The 19,636-nt window shown below is 55.8% G+C and overlaps 1 protein-coding gene across 1 annotated transcript in view; it reads left to right on the forward strand.

The window, feature by feature from the left end:
* SORCS2 (sortilin related VPS10 domain containing receptor 2) overlaps window positions 1-19,636 on the forward strand; it is a 459,489-nt gene that overhangs the window by 206,360 nt on the left and 233,493 nt on the right. The gene's annotated exons all lie outside the window — the stretch shown is intronic.

The raw sequence follows: 19,636 nt of genomic DNA on the forward strand, positions 1-19,636 counted from the left end.
TTTTTACCTGTGTGTCTCGTTTTCCTGCAGTTCCCAGACACTCTGCGTCTCTCTTACAGGTTGAAGGACTGTGGCAACCCTGCAAGGCTGTCCGTGCCACGTTTCCAACAGTATTCACTTATTTTGTGTTTCTGGCCATGCTTTGGTAATTCTTGAACCATTTCAAACTTTTCCACTTTGATTCCATTAGTTATGGTGATCTGTGATCAGTGGTTATGACTCTGTGGAAGCGCAGATGATGGTCAGCATTTTTTAGTAATGAAGTATTTTTTAGTTAGGGTATGCACACTGTCCCTTTAGACACAGGCTATTGCACACGTAGTAGACTGTGGTACAGTGTACATGTAACTTCTTGGGTTTCCCATGGCGTTGGGAAACCAAAATATTCGTTTGACTAGCTTGACTGCGACGTTCAGACAGTGGTCTGGAACGGGGCATACGATATCTTCAGATGAACATGTATGAGGCAGTGGAAGCAGTGCATGAAGCTCTGTTTGCCAGTTGCAGGCCCAGAGCTTGCACCAGGCCCCCATCCAGCTGGAGCTGGAGCTGGAGCTGGGAGCGGAGGGACATTCACCAGCTATGCTCCGGGGCTTGTAGGTCACGGATGACCATCTGTGTGGACAGCACCGATGGGGCCTCCGTGCAGTCCTGGCTACCCAGTGGGTCAGTGGGAGCAGCTGGTCTCCAGGCTGGGGGTGAGCAGAGTGAAGGGGAGTATGGGGAATCCACCTCCCTTCCCTGCTGTGGGTAGCTTTGCACTGGGGGAAGGTGGGTGAGCTCAGGGCTGGAGGGTCTGGGAAGCATCTCAGCTCTGTATGGCTGGGTCACCCGTATGTCACTCACCCTCTCCTGGGCTCTGGAAGGCCAGCCATGTGCGACCAGTGACATCTCACACAGTGTTGGCAGGTGATAGGCTAGATAGGAGCCAAGACTCTGTCCTGTCCCAGAGGCATGAGCTTTGGTCCCTGGTGAGGACACCGACAGGCCAACGTTCTCTAGGATCATTCCTGGAGATGGTGGCTCGTGCCGGTCCAATCATTTGGAAGTCCACCCATCCGGGGGCATCGTTTCAGAATCTGATATGGAGCTGCCTTCCTATGGCTATGTCCAGCCCTCAGATTGGTGGTCCCTTTGCTGTCCACATCTTAGGGCTGACTGGGGTTGAGGGGTATGGAGATTCAGGCCAAGCATGCCTGTCTTCCTGGGGTGATGGCTAGGGCCCCAGATGTCTACCTAAGGGCTCAGGTGTGGCATCTTGGAAAAGAAAACCCACTCAGGTCCCTTCCAACCCAGGCCTGGGCCCTTCTGTTGTTCCAGGGGGATTTGTCTGAAGGCAGCTGCTGGGCCTCCCCTGGCCAGGCCTTGTGTGAAACACGCTTGTGTGTGTCCCACAAATGTTCGAACGCCTACTGCGTGCCAGCCCCATGCCAGGCCCCCGCCATAGCAGGGACTGTGTCTCACCACTGTCCTTGAGCATGCGTGGGGTACCAGGGAGACACAGTGACAACGCAGGCTGAGCAGAAAACACAGCAGATGCCCAGATTGTACTGAGGGGAACCCTGGGAAAGGACAGGAGGAGGGCAGGTGTCACAGCGGCTCATGGTCCGGGACTTCCATGAGGGTAAGGATGCTGCAGACGGCATTTGGAGAATGCTTTTGGTTTATTCAATACACGCGCAGCTATATTCCTCTGGGGAGCCCTGAGCTGGGTGTTGCCAGTCCCAGCAGATTGATGGGGCTCTGTGGGGGGAAGAGGCTTATGGGCATCTCACTGAATTGTCTGAACTTCCCTACGAGACAGATGTGGCAACCCTTACCGTACGGTTTAAGAAACCGAGGCTCTGGAGGATGAAGGGTCTGGTTTGCCACTGCTGGCAAGTGCTGGGCCATGCTGCTGCATGGTCCCCAGAGGCCGCGCCAGACCCCGGGCTGTCCCCGGGGGCTCTTACCCAGCACCTCCTGTTCTCCTTGGATAGGGTTTCTGTCTGCCTGTTATTCGGGCGGTTGAGAGTGTGGGGTGCAGGAAGAAGATTCTGGGGTGAGCAGAAGCCTGGGAAGGACTGCTTTGAAGCCCAGGCACCTCCTGGAGATGTGATCAAAGCCCCAGCCTCCTCCCAAGAAAAGTTACAGACACTCACACCTCATGTGCATCTATGGGACACCCCCCGGGGCTCCCAGGTTGAGAAGCTCTGGCCTGAGCAAGTGATGGCGACTATGGAAGGGACCGAGTCCAGTCCCCTGGCACCCAAACTGGCTGACAAGAGGGATGGGCCCCGCCTGTGATGGCCACACTCTCACTCCAGGCAGGACCTCACCTGGCTCACAGCTGGGGTGTTCATCAGAGAGGTGGAGGGGGTACCAGAGGCCACTGCCATCGGCAGGGGCCAGCGTCGAGGGGCTCAGACATTCAGGCTCAGCCTGCCTGTCCTCCTGGCAGCAGCGTCGCAGTGATGGAGACGGAGGGCCGGTGGGCTGGAGCAACACATGTCAGGCCTCTTCATCTGTTAGAGACGCTTGCAGGAGCTGTTGGTGATGTGGCTGAGCAGATTCTTGAATACCTGATACAACAAGCCGCCTTCTGCCCCTGAGGACAGTGTGGCTGCAAGGACCTCACCAATTTCCTGGATCTGCTTGGGGTTGTCGCACACCTCAGGGGCTTTGCACATCCTTTCAGGGGTGACTCCGGTCATGAGGTGCCCCAAGGAGATGCTGGTAGACACATACAAGGTGATGCACTCCCGGGCTAAGGAGGCAGGCAGAGATGAATGCACGTACTCCCGGGTGTGAGTGTTGATGACCTCTGGGCACTTGGATACCGGCCACTCTTCCAGCTCCTGGGCCACCTGCAGACACACCTCACAGGTCATGACCTGGCTCTCCGTCCTTGGTGACACCAGGTTCAGGTGCTGGCCCCTGTCTACATCAGCTGCAGGAGCCCAGACCATCAGCGCTGTGGCCAGCTTCAGTATTTGTCAGCATGGGAGGAAGAAAGGAGGATCTAATTTTTGCAGAGCTGACCCCCAGGTACCCCCAGGGACTCACAGTGCGCCTTTGTGCTCACGTCTGCTGAGTTAGACAGGTTGGACTCAACGGTACCCAGGAGCCCAGTGACTCGACACAGTCCCGGCACATGGGGCCCGCAGGAACCGGCAGGGGCCAGAGGCTGAGGGACTCGTTCTGTGAAGGGTGGTGCCTGGGTGGCCGAGGGTTCCAGTGGGGGGCTGGCAGTGAGGGAGCAGGGCACACAGGTGTTGCAGGGCCCTGGCAAGCCTGCAGGCTGGTGTCTGGGGCGCTGCCCAGCATGCTCAGGATGGCCTTGGCAATGCACTGTGTCTGCTCCCACTCGGCTGTGGACTTTTGGCTGGGAAGCCACTCACAGGGCTTGTTCAACCACAGCCAGGACCTCTGTCTCTACGGCATTGGCATTCAGCCTGCCGCTGGCATCAGCTCTCACCTCCGGGCACAGGTGGCAGGGCCGGGACTTGGTGGTGGGCTTGCTCCAGGCGGTCTGCAGGCAGCGCTCCAGGGCCCTGCACCTCCTGGCTGCCTGTAGGTCCTGATGCCACACGGCAGGGCCCCTTACGCGCTATGGGGGGGAACAGTGACGGGGCCAGCCAGGGCGGCCCCGAGGAGGCCCGGCAGGAGAAGCAGGGCGTAGAGCAAGCTGAAGGGTGAGTCTGCAGCCTCCAGCGCACCGGTCGGGCCAGCTGCAGTTGTAAATCTTGTGCTCCCCGCCTCCAACCCCTGTGCCGCTGCCTCGGGGTGGCCCTACCTGCAGCCCCTCTGCCCCAGACTCTCCACTGAGCAGGGAGCCTCATGTAGGGCTCAATCCCAGGACCCCAAGATCATGACCTGAGCCAAAGGCAGAGGCTTCACCGACTGAGCCACCCAGTTGTGTCCATCCTTTTCTTTTTCTTTCTTCTTTTTTTTTTTTTTTGCCAGAAGATTAAGTGAACTTAATAGCTGGCCAAGTACTAAAGCTGCTATTTCCTACATTTTCCTTAAAATGGTGTGTCGGCTCAGTTCTGCCCTGGGCCTAGCAGCTGTGCCGCCTGGGGGAGGTGGCCTAGCAGAGCTTCACGTCCTCTATGACCGAGAACGCGCGTCCACCTCCTGGTTCCCAGTCAGCTGCCTCCTTCTGGAAGCCTGGCAGGGTGCGGACTGACCCACAGACACAGAGATGTTGATTGCAAGCACACACACACACACACACACACACATTTATGTTAGTTTTTTCTTCCTTGGTCTTGGAAAGCATTCTGAAGCAAGAGAGTGAACACTGGGTGAGTCGCAGTCATTATGTAGAGAATTCCAGAGCCAGCCTGTTGTGCCCACCTGTTCACCACCCCTCCAGTGCCCTCTCCAGGGCGGGTGGGCTGGGGCCTGATGGTAAGGGACTCCCCCGGTGCATGTGAGCCCCTCGTGTGGCACCCCCACTCATTCTGGGCCTCAGAGTGCACAGTGGGAGCATTCCCTGTCTCCAGGCTTGGCAGCGGCCTCAGGGGCTGTAGCAGGGGGCTCTCTGGGCTGCAGGGGTGGCAGCTGGCCACTGGACTCCATGCCAAAGGTGGGGCTGGACATGTCAGGTGTCCTTATCCAGAGCTGCCTGGGGCAGGCAGGGGTCTGTTCATTTCAACACACTTCTAATGCACCTGCTCTTCATTCAGTGCTGTGCTGATGCTCTGGGGCCCCCACTCCCACCTGACAGGGACTGAGGGCACAGGGCCGAGGGAGCAGAAGGCCTTGTCCTGCCGTGTGAACGGCCTGTGCCAGCAGATCCTTGGCTCACCTCACAGTCCAGCCCACACTGCCACCTTGCTCTCCTTCCCCAGATGCTGCACTTCCCTAGGCCTGGGATGTTCTCCTCTTTGCATGCTGTGGGCCTACCATGGTGCCCTGCTGATGTAACATTTGATTTGTTTTCTGGTTTTTAAAAAGCATTTAGAAGCCTTGTCTTCTGGACTTTTTTATTTTTAAATTTGTATTGAAATGGTTCATGTATCCAGGAAAAGACGTACATTATAAGTGTCTGGTGCATTGAAGACCCACAGACCAAGCCAGCACCCAATCTGGACAGAGTGTCCCCACTTCCAATAGCCACTGTGTACCTCCTGGGGCTCCATGCCCCGCCACCTGCCTGAAGCCCCTACCCTGCCTGTTTGTTCTACCCCTGCTTCTTTGGTGCAGTGTTGTATCTAATGTCCATCCCAGCTGCTGTGCGGAGCTGTGGGTCAGGTGTTCCCATTTCTGTGTAGGGTTCCATTGGGCGAGCACACAGTTGCTTGATGTGTCCTGCTTTCAGTGGGCATTTGAGTCACTTCCAGTTTGGGGCTGGCATGGACCATGTCTCTGCACATCTAAGAATGCACATGCCTCTCCCCCATCTCTGCTGGATTTTATTGAGGAGCAGGATTGTGGGGGTCAGTGTGCACATGTCCCATAGGTACCGACCAGCTCCCCCAAGTGGAGTGCCAGTCACCAGAGACCCCACTGCTTAAGTTCTGGTTGCCCTACATCTTTTTAGAGGGGGAGGGTATGCTTATTTTGATATAATTTTAAAGATTTTATTTATCTGAGAGAGAGAGAGAGAGAAGAGAGAGAGAAGAGAGAGAGTGCATGCACACATGCACGAGTAGGGAGAGGGGCAGAGGGAGCGGCTGATTGCCCCTGAATCGCAGGGCTCCATCTCAGGACCCTAAGGTCATGACCTGAGCCAAAGGCACATGCTTCACCAACTGAGCCTCCCAGGTGCCCCAATTCTGATATAATTTTAAACTTAGTTGTGAAAACAGCACAGGGAACTCCCGTCTGCCTTTGATGCCCAGAAGCCTGTGCACATTTGCTTTGTCCTCTCCTCTGTTCATGTACTTGATATTCACAGACTCTTTTTTCCTGATATATTGAGCGTAGGTTGGCAACCCTGAGTCCCTTTACACCTGTTTCTTGAGGACGAGGACACCGCCTAAGATAATCACAGCACATTTGTCTACTTCAAGGACTGCAGTCCTGATGCAATCCTGCCTTTCTAACCCACAGCCCGTGTTTAAACTTTACGGCAGCCCCAGGGCTGCTGCACGTCCAGATTCCACTTCCCAGACCCAACTCTGGTCCAGTCCGGGCCCCCAGGCTCTACCTGCCTGGCTCCCCAGCCGCTCTCCTCTGTTGCTCTGGATCAGTCTGGGTTTGCTCGCACTGAGATGCTGTGGTGTGTTTTTGGCAGGAGTCCTTGTGTGCTCCGTGCATCATATCAGGAGGCCTGGCTGGGCCAGCCCAGTGCTGCTGGTTTCGGAGGACTTGCTATCAGACCTCTGTAAAGTCACTGTTCTCCTTATGATTATTAGTAAGTAATGTTTAGAAAGGTATCCTGAGAATAGGTAAATACTCCATTCTCATCAAGTGTTTACCGTTCCTTTTAGCACCCACAGATCATTGGCTAACTCCTCTTCTTTCTGAATTTATTAGCTGGCCTCCTGCTGTAAAAAAAAAAAAAAAAAAAAAAAGGAGCTTTCCCTTTCTCTCTGTCTCTGTCTCTCTCTTCCTTTCTCTCTTTCAACAACGTGGACTCGTGTGTTTTTATTTTATGTAATAGGCTCTAGTATACTACCGTCAATTGTCCTCATGCCTGAATCACTCCAGATTCGGTCAGCAGGAGCCCCTGTGAGCTGGCCTGGTGTGTCTCCAACCTGTGCCCATCATTCTTGGAGCATTCTCCATACTTTGTGGCACAAGAGTTCTTCCAGGCTCGTCCTCTGCTCTCCTCAAATCGAGTCTGAAGCAGCCTGCTCTCCGAGGGAAATGGTGTTTAGAAACCAAAACCCAGACCCTAGATGTGCCCACTGTTAATGTGGTGTCATTACTTCTAGGCTGTTTTGGTGAACAGGGCAGTGCAAACCTCACCTCTTACTGACGGGGATGAAGGAGGCAGGAGAGGGAGGAAGGATGTACACATGATAGAAATAGAGAGGCAGATGGTTGCAGATGGAGAAACCAGCATGTATATATATATAGATACGTACGTGCCAGTGATGCTGATATATCCATCCATCCACCTGTCTTTACAAGACCGAGTCGGCCGAGTGTTCACCCTTCCCACATTTGTGACTCTCCTGCTCCACGGGGAGGAGCCTGGCTTCCATTATCCTGAATGTGTACACTCATTTAGTCAGTCCTAAAATGTGAGAAAGGTAGTTTCAGAAATGCTGACCACTACCACTCTGAAAAGCAAAACCCACCAACTTGCCTTCTGTACTTGTGTTTATTTCTCTTGGTCCTACTGGGAGAAAATGCACACACATACAGTACACACGTCTTAACTGTAGTTTGATGAATTTTGGCAAATATGCCCACAGTGTAAACTACATCCTATCGTGATGCAGAACATTCCTGAACCTCTTTCTAGTTGCTCTTCAACCAGAGCAAGCGCTTCTCTGATTGTCTTCCCCATAGACTCAGTTCACCTGGTTTGGATGTATCAGCGGGACCCAGCAGGATGCTGTCCTGCATGTCTGCTGCCTTCACGCAGCCATGTGAGATCCATCCACTTCCCTGTCACTGTCCTGTGCCTTCACTGCTGGGTCCTGTTCCACTGTGTGACTGTACCACAATCTATTTTTCCCCTGCGGGGTGGCTTTGAATAGTTCCCACTTTGGTGTTATTGCAAGATCACTAATGCTCTGTCCATTCTAGGTGACTTTATATGGTGTAAAGAATGTGTGTTTTAGTTGGGCGGGCATCTCAGGGTGGGATGGCTGGGGTGTGGAGCTTCTCTGTGCCTGAGCAGATGTCCACAAAGACTTCTTGCAGTGGTGACACCAGGTGCTGTCACCACACCAGCGTTGTTTCACATTGCTGTGTTTCCAACCCCAAGAAGATGCAGGGTGGCATTTGCTGTATTATTTGTAAATTCCACTTGTTTAAGAAAGTTATCTGCAAGTTGTTTGCTTTTTCTTCCCAAGCAAAGATAAGCCCCCCCTCAGGGCAGGGCTCTCCACTCTTGCCCACCCTGGTCACTCTGGACACCAACAGCAAGACTATAAAATATAAATCAATAGGTTAAAAATACGCTTGTCTCTTGCACATCCCCATCACTCTGCCTGTCTCCTCTGGGTGGTCTCTGAGGTCCACAGGTTGAGGTGGGGAGATGGTGGAGCAAGGAGCTCGAGGGGGGCTGGGGGAGGGGAGACGTAGGAGGGGTTTGCTGCCCAGAGAGGGGTTGGCAGATTCTGGGCACCAGGATAATGCTGGCGGTCTGGAGGAGGCAGTGTCTGGAACAGGAGCAGCATGGACGCAGCAGGGGATCATATGGTCTGAGGGTACCAGCAGGGAGCGCTCGGGCTCTGGAAAGGGGGTGGATTGGGTGTCCAGGGGTGCAGGAAGAAGGCAAGAGGAAAGAGAAAGAGGCCCAGTTCCCACTCCACCTGAATCCAGCCTAGGCTGCCCTCTCCATTGGAGCTCCTGCCAATGTCCTGGGGCCACCAAACAAAGCACCAGACTGGGGCCTTCTACAATAGAGATTTATTCTCTCATGATCTGGAGGCTGGAAGTCTGAGGTCAAAGTATTGGCAGGGCCAGCTCCTTCTGAGGTTCCCCTCCCCTGGCTTCTGGGGGTGGAGGGCGGGTTGCTGGTGTCTCTGGTCTTCCTTGCTTGTGGCAGTGTCACTGGGTCTCTGTCTTCATCTTCACATGGTGTCCTCCTGTGGGCACATCTGCATCCAAATTTCCCCTTGTGTAAGGACACCAGCTACATTGCACCAGGGTCTATCCTGTTGACCTCAGAATTACCTCTAAAGACCTTATTTCCCAACGAAGTCACCTTCTGATGTCCTAGGGGCTGGAACTTTGACATAATGAATCTTGGGGACACATTCAGCTTACAACAGCCATCTTCGGCATTGAAGATTTATGGATACCGAGGCACATGCAGGGCTGCTAGAGGTTTGTCCTGATGTACTCAGAATGATGGGGACACACTCAGGGGTCACTTAGCCTCCCTGAGCCCTGTGGGCTGGCGTGTCACCCCTCTGCCCTCTGGCTCGGCCCTGAGCATTGTGTAGAGACGAGGACTGCTTCCCCACCTGGAGTGGGATCTGGCACAGGGCAGGTGCCTTGGCGTTAGTGCTGACTGTGCCAGGCATTGTGTGTGGGGACCACGTGGGACATCACGCATGCAATGCTGTGGGGCCGGCCCAGGACGCAGAGGTCAGGGCCTGTGTTCTTCTTAGAGAAGCTGCCAAGCCAGGGTGAGGGCAGGGGGAAACTGAGGCATAGCCCAGGCTGTGGCAACTAATTGCGGTCTGAGGTTTCCCTAAGCTTCAGCCGGGCTGTCTCTGCGGCCGGGCCCCTCCTCCCTGCTGAGCAGGGTGCCCCAGGGCCAAGGCGGCATGCAGGAGCTGGCCGAAGCCATCTTCCTTTGAACTGACACCCTCTTGGTGCTGCAAGAGAGCCCTGGAAGGACCCACCTCACAGAGGGCTTGGGTCACCTGAAACAACTGTGAAGCATCGTCCCCATAGGTCCCTACAGGGAGGTCACCAGGATACACAGGTGCAGCAGGGTGAGCACCACGAGCAGACCACATCTGGCGTCCCGAGCTGGGTGAGCTGACTTCAGTATCCATTGCTTGCCTCCTCTAGAAGGGAGGATCCTGCTGGTGCCCACTGGGCACTTACATAGCCCCCTGGCACATGGTGAGCCCTCCACATTGGCACCCGTCTTCCTCATTTTACAGATGGGGACATGGAGGCTTAGGGAGTCAGCTGGGCTGACCTTGGACTCTGTGTCCTTACCTGCACCTGGGCCTCTGCATCACGCGGCTGCCTTTTATTCCCACGGGCTGGTGTTTTAGACACAATCTTCCACACGCTGGCTGTCACATTTTCTCCCCAAGAAGTGCTATGTAAACTGTTGAGTGCTAAACAGATGTCAGAGGGGTTTGCTGTTATTCACAGACCCCGGGGGGGACTCTATCCCAGCACTAAATTCTGTTACCCTGGAATAGGCGTGTGCCTTCGTTCCAATGAGATCTTTGTGTTGTGAGCAGTGGTAGAAACTGTGGAGAGCCAGGAGATGGGAGGCTCGGGGCCACCTCGGACTGCGTCCTTCCCACCCTTTACAGACAGTCTCTTTCAGCGGCTCCTGGGTCTCCTGTTCCCATCCGTGCAGTTTCACTCACTCCTCAGGTGGGAGTGGCAAGCTAACAGGTGGCCTTGGTGGCTGGAGGCCTGAGCCCCTTAATGGGCCATCTCACCCAGTCTGGGGGTGCTGGGCCTGTGCCCGGGCTGCCTGCGAGGCACAGAATGGTACAACTGGCCAGCCCACCCCTGTCTGAGAAGGGGTGGTGTGACAGGTGGCTGAGCGGGCTGGGCGGCTGTGGCACCTGGGGCTTCGTCCACCCCGGGCATGTGCAGACACCCTCAAGGCCTGACAGCATCTTGACTTTCCTCTGCCCATGGCCACAGACTCATCCTTGTGACTGAGGCCACCCTGGCCCCGTTTCAGCTCCACCTCTCACTGCTGTTTCAAGGGGAGCACCTGCTGTGGGTCCCAGAGCTAGTGACACCTGAGGCCTGGGTTTAACCAGGCAGCTGCCCTCTGAGTCCCTATGCTCTGTGGCTTTGGCTCTCTGGGGACACTGTGTCCTCATGTCTGTCCACACCTGGGTTGTTTGGGTCCTGTGGCAGCCCTGGGGTGGAGCAGGGACTCTGGAATCCTGGGTCTGCCGATGAGGAAACCCAGCTGCATGCTCTCAGCATAGGCCTCACCCTCCCCATCCAAGTCACGTTCTCCCCCCTCCTCCCTCCCTCCCTCCGTCCCTCCTGAAGGACTTGGAAGGGCACTGGGGACTCGTATGAGGCAGAATGACAATGTCCATTCCCACTCAATCCACACATGGGAGAAATGAGGCTCAGAGACTTCAAACCGTTGTCCCCAAGTCAAGCCAGTGCATATGTGGCAATCACCTTGTATCCTGTCATTTCTGTCTGCTGGCTGATCCCACCCTGGGAAATGTTCTATTTTCCATGGAGGGATAGGGTCACAGTTTGCAAATAAATCTGTGCAGGTACTGGGGATGTGGGTGGACTTGACAACATGGCAATGAGAGCGAGCATGTGGGGCCCCCCAGGCTCCCCAGCGGGGGTGCTGGCAGGCTCAGGACAGGAACCCAGGCTCCTGCCACCTGCCAGAAGGGTGCTGCTGCCCATCAAAGATGAATCCTAATGATTAACGAATTGCAATTGTGAAACTATTTAAACCGAGGGAAACAGTGTAACTGATCCCTGGACGCCCACGGATATTAGACAGATGTTGACATTTGGCGGATGTGTTGGGAGATTTTTGAAAGAAGTGAAACGTTGCAGATGCAGCAGAGACACGTCCTCCCTGGCTCCCCGCCCTCCGCCGCCGTGACCTCCGCGCATGGGTGTACTCCGTTCTCCCCCGAGTCCGCAGGGTTTCGGCACATCTGCCTGTGTCCGTAAACAGGGCATGCCGTTGTGTCGTGTGCTTTAGGTCTACACGGCGGGCTCCCTGGTGGACATCTCTGCCTTTGCCTTGCTTTTTCCCTTCAAAGTTGTGTTTATAAGTTGGATCCCTAACGACGGGTGGGATATTCCATTGTGTGGACAACCTGCAGTTTATCCATTTCCCTTGGGGGGGACACTTGGTATTTTGTTCCCCCACCTTTTTGCTATTATGGGCAGTCTCACAGCCAGCATCCTTGTGAAGCACCCCCCCCCCCCGCCCGGGCACGTGCTTTTGAGTGAGTGGGTGGGTTTCCGGGGAGACCCCCCGGGCGTTGGAACTGCGGATCTTGGGGCATCTCCCGAGTCGCTCCGTGTGGCCAAGGTGCGCTCCAGCGCCCTGTGCCAGGCAGGCAGAGCGGAAGAGTGGACCTCAAGTTCCTGTATTCAGAGGGAGGCGTTTGCCTGCCTGCCTTCCCCCCTCCCCTCCCCTTTCCTGGGCACCTTTGCAATTTCACAGTGTAGAATTCAGACAGACCAGGGGTTGCTGTGACCTGTTGTGCTCAACAGGTGATGCGTGTGGCACCATGTCCAGTAGTGTAGGATCCAAGGTTGTCATTTGTTCACTGACTCATTGTGCCATCCATCTGTTGACTAAGCCGTCACACGGGGGCAGGCTCCGTGCTCCCTAACATCCTCTTCCTCCGTGTCCCCTTCCTCTGCTGGCCCTGGCGGTCAGGCTCCTTGGAGGTGGATTCTGTGCTGTCTCACGAAGACTTTGGCCTGGAAAATTGCTCCAGTTTTCCAGGAATCTAGCGGCCTCGCCCCCACGGACCTTCACCTGCCAGACATTTCACCACACCCAGGGGTCCCCATGGGAGCCACCTCTTGCTGCCAGAGGTGAATTGGTTGGAAAGGAGCCTGGGGCGGGGCGGGAGCTGGGGAAGCATCTGGAAATTCTTGATTCTTAAAACTATTAAATACTGTTCTCTCTCCCCCTTATCCCTTAAATAACCCAAAGAATGGGGCCCCCAGGACACAGGGCCACAGGATCTTCTGTCCATGGTAAGGGTCTCAAGTCTTCGATGGCCCCTGAGACAGATGTGGGCTAAGCCTGCAGGACACAGGGCCACAGGATCTTCTGTCCATAGTAAGGGTATCAAGTCATAGATGGCCCCTGAGACAGATGTGGGCCAAGCCTACAGGCGAGTCAGATCCGGGCTCTGCTTCCCTGCTCTGCAGACCAGCTGTGACCTCAGGCCTGCCCACCCCTCCTTGGGCCTCAGTTTCCTTGTTTGTGTCTGGGGGCTTTGATGGGAGGGTCTTCTCTGACTCCTGAGGGAAGTCTGCCTGGAGACACTGGGTCTCCCAGTGACACACTGGTAGGTGTGAGCCTCTGCCCACGGGGGAGGGATTTAGGAAACCAGAGGGACCCTGTCTGCCACCACTGGACGGGTGGGCCCACCTCAGCGCCTCCTCCTTGGCCTTTCCGGGGACCCTGTGGCTCCAGTAGCAGTCAGACTTCATGAATGGGCCTTTGGCTGAGACCTCCCCCTCTTCATGCTTGCTCAGGAGTGAGCTGGTTAACGGTACGTGCACATTGAGGCCTCACAACCAGGCCAGAGCTCCCAGCCCCACAACTGCCAGCTCCAAGCCTGACCTAACCTCACAGCCCTTGGGTCCGAGTGGTGCTATTACCCCATTTTACAGGTGAGTTGACTGGGCGTGGAGCTGAGTGCGCCTCCTGACTTGGGGTTTCTCTCCTCTGGGTAAACAGTGGGTTCGGATCACCCTCCCTCCTGCTGCCCTCTGCTCTCCACAGCCAGGTGGGCTTGGATCATGGCCCCTTGTCACTTTGGGCCTCATTTTGCTCTTCCGTAAATGGGGGCCCATAGCACAGGCAGTCAGGCCCTCAGAGCTGCTCTCCCAGGGCTGGAGTCAGGTCCACCATGCCAGCTGGTTTTGATTTTATGTTTGGCTAAACCAATTCCTCCTGTGGCTGCAGTTGTCGGAATCCTAGGAATGGGGACCCACAGGGTGTTTTCCCAGGAGCACGGGCTCCAGAGGGACAGCAGCGGGAGATGCTGCACGTCCTGGTCGGCACTGAGGTGCAGTGTTTAAAATGACCCCCACCCCCACTCCCAAAAAAGCCGCCTGGAGCTGCCCAGCTAGGAGGGTCCTGCCCTCATCTCAGGGTGCCCCCTTGGATACTGAGGTGGCCTTATCTTCGGACATGCCATTGGTCTGGGTTTCCCCTCTGCCCAGGCCCCTGCCGCCTTCAGCTTGGCATGTGCCACTGCCCCCTTTAACTCTTCCAAGGAGCCAGCAGCATGGCAGCAAGGAGCGAAGGGCAGAGAAGTTAACCAGAGGTGGACCTGTTCTTTCCCAAAGGGGAAAAGAACATTCCAGGCCTGGATGTGGGGGTAGAGGTAGGGCATCAGGAAGAGAAGAGTCCCAGGTCCGAGAGATACCCAAGTGGGGCAATGTGCATGGTGGGGGCCATTAGGGGGGCGGGTCTCTCCTTCCTTAGGAGAGAAGAGGCTCACCCTGGCAGCTGTGAGAAGGCCCTGCCACCAAATGCCGTGTGACCTCCTACAGGTGACTCAGTGTCTCTGAGCCTCCCGTTCCTCATGCCAGCAGAGCTGGTGGAAGGGGCTGCTTGCAAGGCCCCACCAGCTCTGACAGTCTGCTTTGCCCTCCAGAGCCCCCTCCACCTCCCCCCTGCAAGGACTGTGAGGCCTGGGTGAAGCCCCAGGAGCCCCTGGGCGGCCTTGCCCTCCCCTCTCCTGCTGCCCGATATCATGAAGCCTGTCATTCTTGCTCAGCTCCATCCCTTCTTCCCTACATCGCAGTGACTGCATAGCCGAGACCCTGGGAAATGGCGGCACCTTCCTCTCCACCAACGAGAGAGAGAGAGAGAGAGAGAGAGAGAGAGAGACAGAGAGAGAGAGAGAGAAAGAAAGAGAGAGAGAGAGAGAGTCTCTTGGGTTTGCACGCTCGGCCAGAGCATTGAGGGCCCTTCTCAGTTGAGCCCAATAATTTTTTTTTTGGTTCCTCCTTGCATCTTTTCCTCAATGTGCCACAGAGATAGTCCTGCTGAGCCTCAGCCCCTGCTGTGTCTCCATCTGGAAGGTTCTCGCACTCCTCCCTCCTCTCTGCCTGTCAAGGGCTAACATGTGTTTCCTGGTTCGGCCCAAATGGGACCCCCACCCCCTCCCCAAGCCCCTGGCGGGTGTTTGTTTACCTGCTGGACTCCCAGACTGCACACCAAGGTCCCTGAGGGCAGGGGCAGTGTCATGGCCATCCCTTTACCCCCGATGCCTCCCAAGTGATTTACCTGCTCTGTGCCTCAGTTTCCACTTCTGCAAAATGGGTTAATTATGGGACCCATCTCCCAGGATTGCTGGGAAGACGAAAGGAGTTAACACACGTAAAGCAACCCGAGCAGTGTGGGGCAGGTGTCAGTACTCGGACACCTGTCAGGTGCCGTGTTAGTTTCCAGAGTTGTGAGGCTCAGAAACGATCATCTCACAGTTCTGGTGGCTGGGAGCCCAAGACCAAGGTGTCGGCGGGATTGGTTCCTTCAGAGGCCTTTCTCTCTGACATGTGGGTGGCCGTCTCTCCCTGGGTCCCTCTGTGTGTATCTTCTTATGAGGACACCAGTCATAAGGGATCTGGGCCACCCCGACCATCTTGTTGACCTTACTCACCTCTCCAGAGACCCCATCTCTAATTGCAGGTGCGTTCTTAGGTGCTGGGGGTAAGACCTCAGTGTATGGATTGTGGGGTAACACAATTCAGCCCCTGGCAGGTGCTCACTGATCATCTATGAGATGAATGAATGAATGAATGAAGTCAGGCAGATGGGACATTTCTGCTCGGGAAATCTTGTACGCAGGGGGGCAAGTTGTAGGGGTCAGAGGAGCTGCTGGGTCTCTGGTATGCCAGGCACTGTGCTGGGCACTGGAAATATGAGGACACAGCGTTATCACCCCCATGTCACAGAAGGGGAAGCTGAGGCTCGAGAGGCTCCCTCGCTTGTGTAGGAAGGCGGGAGGAAGGGCCGCTCTGGGCTGTGCTTAGTGAGCCTGCCCTGCCTTCTCCCTCCCGCCCACCCGGGGCTCTGACAGCTGGCGAGGTGCTGACACCACTCTGGGTCCTACCTGTCTTTGGAAGACTGCCTTCCCCCTCCGCAGGGGGATCTAATCAGTCTCGGGCCCCCAGGTGGAGTGAGGCACGGTTCAGGCGTCCCTCAGCATTCAGTGCACTGAGTTCCACGCTACGAGGCCCCACCTGGTGCCCACCAAGCAGCAGACACGGGGCTGCAGCCACGAGGCCCCCATGCACACTGATGAGGCTTCGACACGTGGGACATGTGGGTGCCAGCCCCACCTTGGTAGCACCCCCAAGTGGAAAAGCAGCCAGAAGGTGCAGCATAGAGCGACCCCTAGAGGGTGTGACCTCAAAAGCGTGTCATTCACCTTTGGCTTTACCGAGCCTGTCGGCCTAGTATCCAGAGCCACTTGGAGGCAGCCTGGACAGCTCAGGCCACACGATGCACGTCTGCGTCCACGGGGACAACTGTGGGCTTGTTGCAATTAGCCACAGAGAGCCATGGAATCGAGATTCAGCAAGATTAGTGTCCCGTACATGGGAGTTTGGCGGGATGTGTAAGAAGACTTGGCTGGAGGCTCAGATCTCGGGAGTGATCCTAAGTGTCCCCCAGTCACACCCCAGCCCGGTGTGGCATTTTGACATCTGTGGCTGCGACCCAAAGGCTGGGACAGCGCATTCGATACACATGCTGAATTGGTTATTTGAATTTTTCATGGTACCGTGCTTGAGAACAGGCATTGAGTTTCCTTTAAGGATTTTGTTCCGTTCCCCCAATCCCGCCCCCCCCACCCCCCACTTTTCCACAGTCTTCACCCTCCCCGCCACTTCCCGCAGGGAGAGTCAGAAATGCCCAGGTTGAAGGCCCAGCTCAAGTTTGCCGGCGACTCCCTCCCAATGCCCGCCCTGCTGGAAATGTCAGAAGAAATGAGGGAAGGTGATGTCCGGCCCAAGGACGTGACAGTTTTGTCAGGAGTGTAGGCTTCTCCCCAAATGAACTTATTCCCCATTTCCTGGGTCTGCATAAAACAATCACCACCTTTGTCTGCCCCGACTGGGAGAGGGTTTGCTCTGTGTCTGCAGCGGGGAAGCCATGAAGGACCCCAGCCCGAGAACTGGAGTCTGCCCCTGCCAACGAGATGCTCACCCGGTGGAAGCCCACAGTGGCCGAGCATCCCTTGGCTCCCAGCACCGCCTGGGAGCTTGTCCACATGGTAGCTGCGGACTATGTGATCAATGGACAAGTGTGCGAGTGTGCCCTGACCCATGTGCCACGGCTCTAGGCGTTTGTGGAGGTATAAACCCATGCTCAAAATAGACACTTTGAGAGGTGAGAATGTGAAATGGTGCTTCTGCACCAGGGGTTCGTGTTGACCACCCACCGATAGGACTCAGTAATGAGATGCCACTGCTCAGGCCCTTCTATGGTCTGCTGTCCTCCTCTGGGGACAGAGTCAAAGGTACTCTGACCCCTGCTCAACTTGCTCAAATGTCCAAACCCCTGCGATCCCAGACATGATCTGAGAACCAGCACCATGGAGCCCCAACCAGACCTGCCCCCCTGCAAGTCTGCATGGAGGCCAGACCCTCAGGTGATTCTGGACCCATCACGTGTTGTCCTAGGGCCCCTCTTCACCCGCCCCTGCCTGTCAATGCTGCCCTCTCACCCTGCTCAGAAGCCCTGGCGGGGTTGTCCATCCAGCTCCATAGCTTCCCCCTCCAAGGCCTCTCCAGTTACGACCCAGACCTCTCTGGAAGCTTCTCTGAGGGATGGCCACCCCCTCGCACAGGAGTCAGCCTTCTGTGAGCCCCTAGCACTTGCTCTGCTGGCCAGGCCTTATATAGTCTGTCCCTCTATGCCATGGGGCTCTGTGACAGCAGGACCATTATGCTTTGGCCAAGAGCTGACCTGAGTAAATGTGCCGTGATGGTCATGACCAGCATTCATGAGCACCTTCTTACGTGCTGGGCTTTTCTTACCTGATGCTCAGGTCTGATTTGATCCTCCCGATGCCCTCGGTGAAGCCTGCTGTTAGCACCACGTCTGCAGGCTGAGTGACATGCTCAAGGCCACGGGGCTGGCAGATGGCAGAGGAGGAACCCACTCAGGGACACCAGTTGGGTCCCAGGCCCTGAACCATAGCCTGCGATGCCGCCCATGTGCTGAGGCTCTCTGACGACACACCTCTGCTCCATTACTGTGGGTTTCCACTATCTATCTGGTTTTCGGAGGTCCAGGTCTGAGTGCACCAAGGAGTTGGAATATCCCAGCCTGCGGCCTCTGTCCTCCATGGTGGCAGTGGCCTGAGAAGGGGTAACCAGACCAATGCAGGTCCTGAGTTCACAGAGGCCACACCAGGCCCCCAGGACCAGGATGCCCATGTCACTACTGCTCTGTGTCGTGCCCTTCCTGCTTGGCCTGGAAGACCAGTAATCCCGAGACCTCCCCTGAGGCTCAGTTGTTTCTTCAAGTATATTTGCTCTCCGCTGCCTTACCCCCTTCCTTGGGAGTCAGGTGCAGGTATCACTTGGTGACCTCTGCGGGAGACACCATCTTAGTCAGTGGGAAACCATGGGCTCCAGACTTGGACATCTGAGCTCGGATGGGCCTCGGCCATGTACTAGCCCAGGGCTTCCAGCACGGGGCCGGACTGCAGTTTCCTCTGGGTGGGTGCGGGGACCAGAACCACATTGGAGTGTCGTGGGCTCATGGGTGGGGGACACGGAGATGCCTGGAGATAGATGACAGTGCATTCTTGAGCAGCTCGCCATTTCTCCTCACACAGTAACCCTTACACAAGCAGGCCTGTGTTTCCTGTTGTCATCGTGTGAATGAGGACACTGAGCAGCAGGTGCCGTCAGTGACCTTTTGAGTCCAGGGGGAGAGACAGCCAGGAGAGGAGACTTGAGGATGCTGTGGGCTGGCTTCCGTTGGCCTGTCCCCAGGGCCCCCTTTCTCCTTGGGTCTTCGAACTGACCTACCCAGGAGGAAGGAAGAAATGGAGCAGCCGCTCGGGGATGTAGGCCCGTTAGCCTCTGTCCTCTATTCTCCAGAGCCTTCTCTCTGGCTCTCATCAGTGCCTGGGGTTAGAGAAGGTTGCTTCCTGTCTCCTCTGGATGAGTGGGGGGCACCTGTGTGCTCTGTGCCTCATTGTGAAGCTCCCGCGGAAGCAGAGACGTCTGGGGGCCCACCTCCTGCTGCCCCTTATGGGTTGGGACAGGGTTGCTGTGGCCGCATCTCCTTTACCTTCATTAAGACCCCCCTCATTGTCTCCCCAGGAATGATGACCCAGTCTCAGGGACACCAGGGCCCACATCTTTCCTCGGGGTGATACACCTGGAAGTGTGGGTCCTATTGCATTGCGGTTTTAATTTGCATTTCCTTGATTGTGAGTGATGTTGAGCATCTTTTCACCTATCTGTTGGCCATTTGTATGCCTTCCTTGGTGACATGTCAAGTCTTTTGCTCGTTTTTGAACTGGATATTTTTCTTTTATTCTGGTGTTGGGACACTGTACCTTATAGTTTATAAAAGCCATCTACATCCTTGACTTCTTTGCACGAGAGACAGGGCAGGAGGGTCTGGTTCCCCTTCACAGGTGAGGGTTGTGAGCCAGGATGAAGCGCCTTGCTTGGGATCACACACTTGGGTGAGTGGCAGGGACTCCGGGCCCACGGCACCCTTCTCACCACGTGTGCGCTGTGCCTGGCTGCCCTCCCCCACTGAGTGGGAGCTGACCTGTTAGCCCTGGATCCTTTTTCTGAGAGAGAGGATGTCACCTGGCAAGCAGACTGAGGGGTGAGTGGTGCTTTGAGTGGGTGGTAGGTGTTGGGAATTTACCTGATTGTTACAGGTTGTCCAGCAGGACCGCCGGCAGCACCAAATGTGCCCTTTTAGGCCAAGGGGCTGCTGATATACAGGAAACCAGATAAAAATAGGAGAGCACAGTTACTCTGTAAACGTGGGTATCCATGGAATCCAAATCCTGGCCCCCTGCCTCCCTGGTGCTCATGACTTCCCGTGGTGGCTGCACACATTGTCAGCACATGTGTGGTTGTGGTC

Source organism: Canis aureus, chromosome 2 (assembly GCF_053574225.1).
Source record: "Canis aureus isolate CA01 chromosome 2, VMU_Caureus_v.1.0, whole genome shotgun sequence".
NCBI classification, from domain to species: Eukaryota; Metazoa; Chordata; class Mammalia; order Carnivora; family Canidae; genus Canis; species Canis aureus.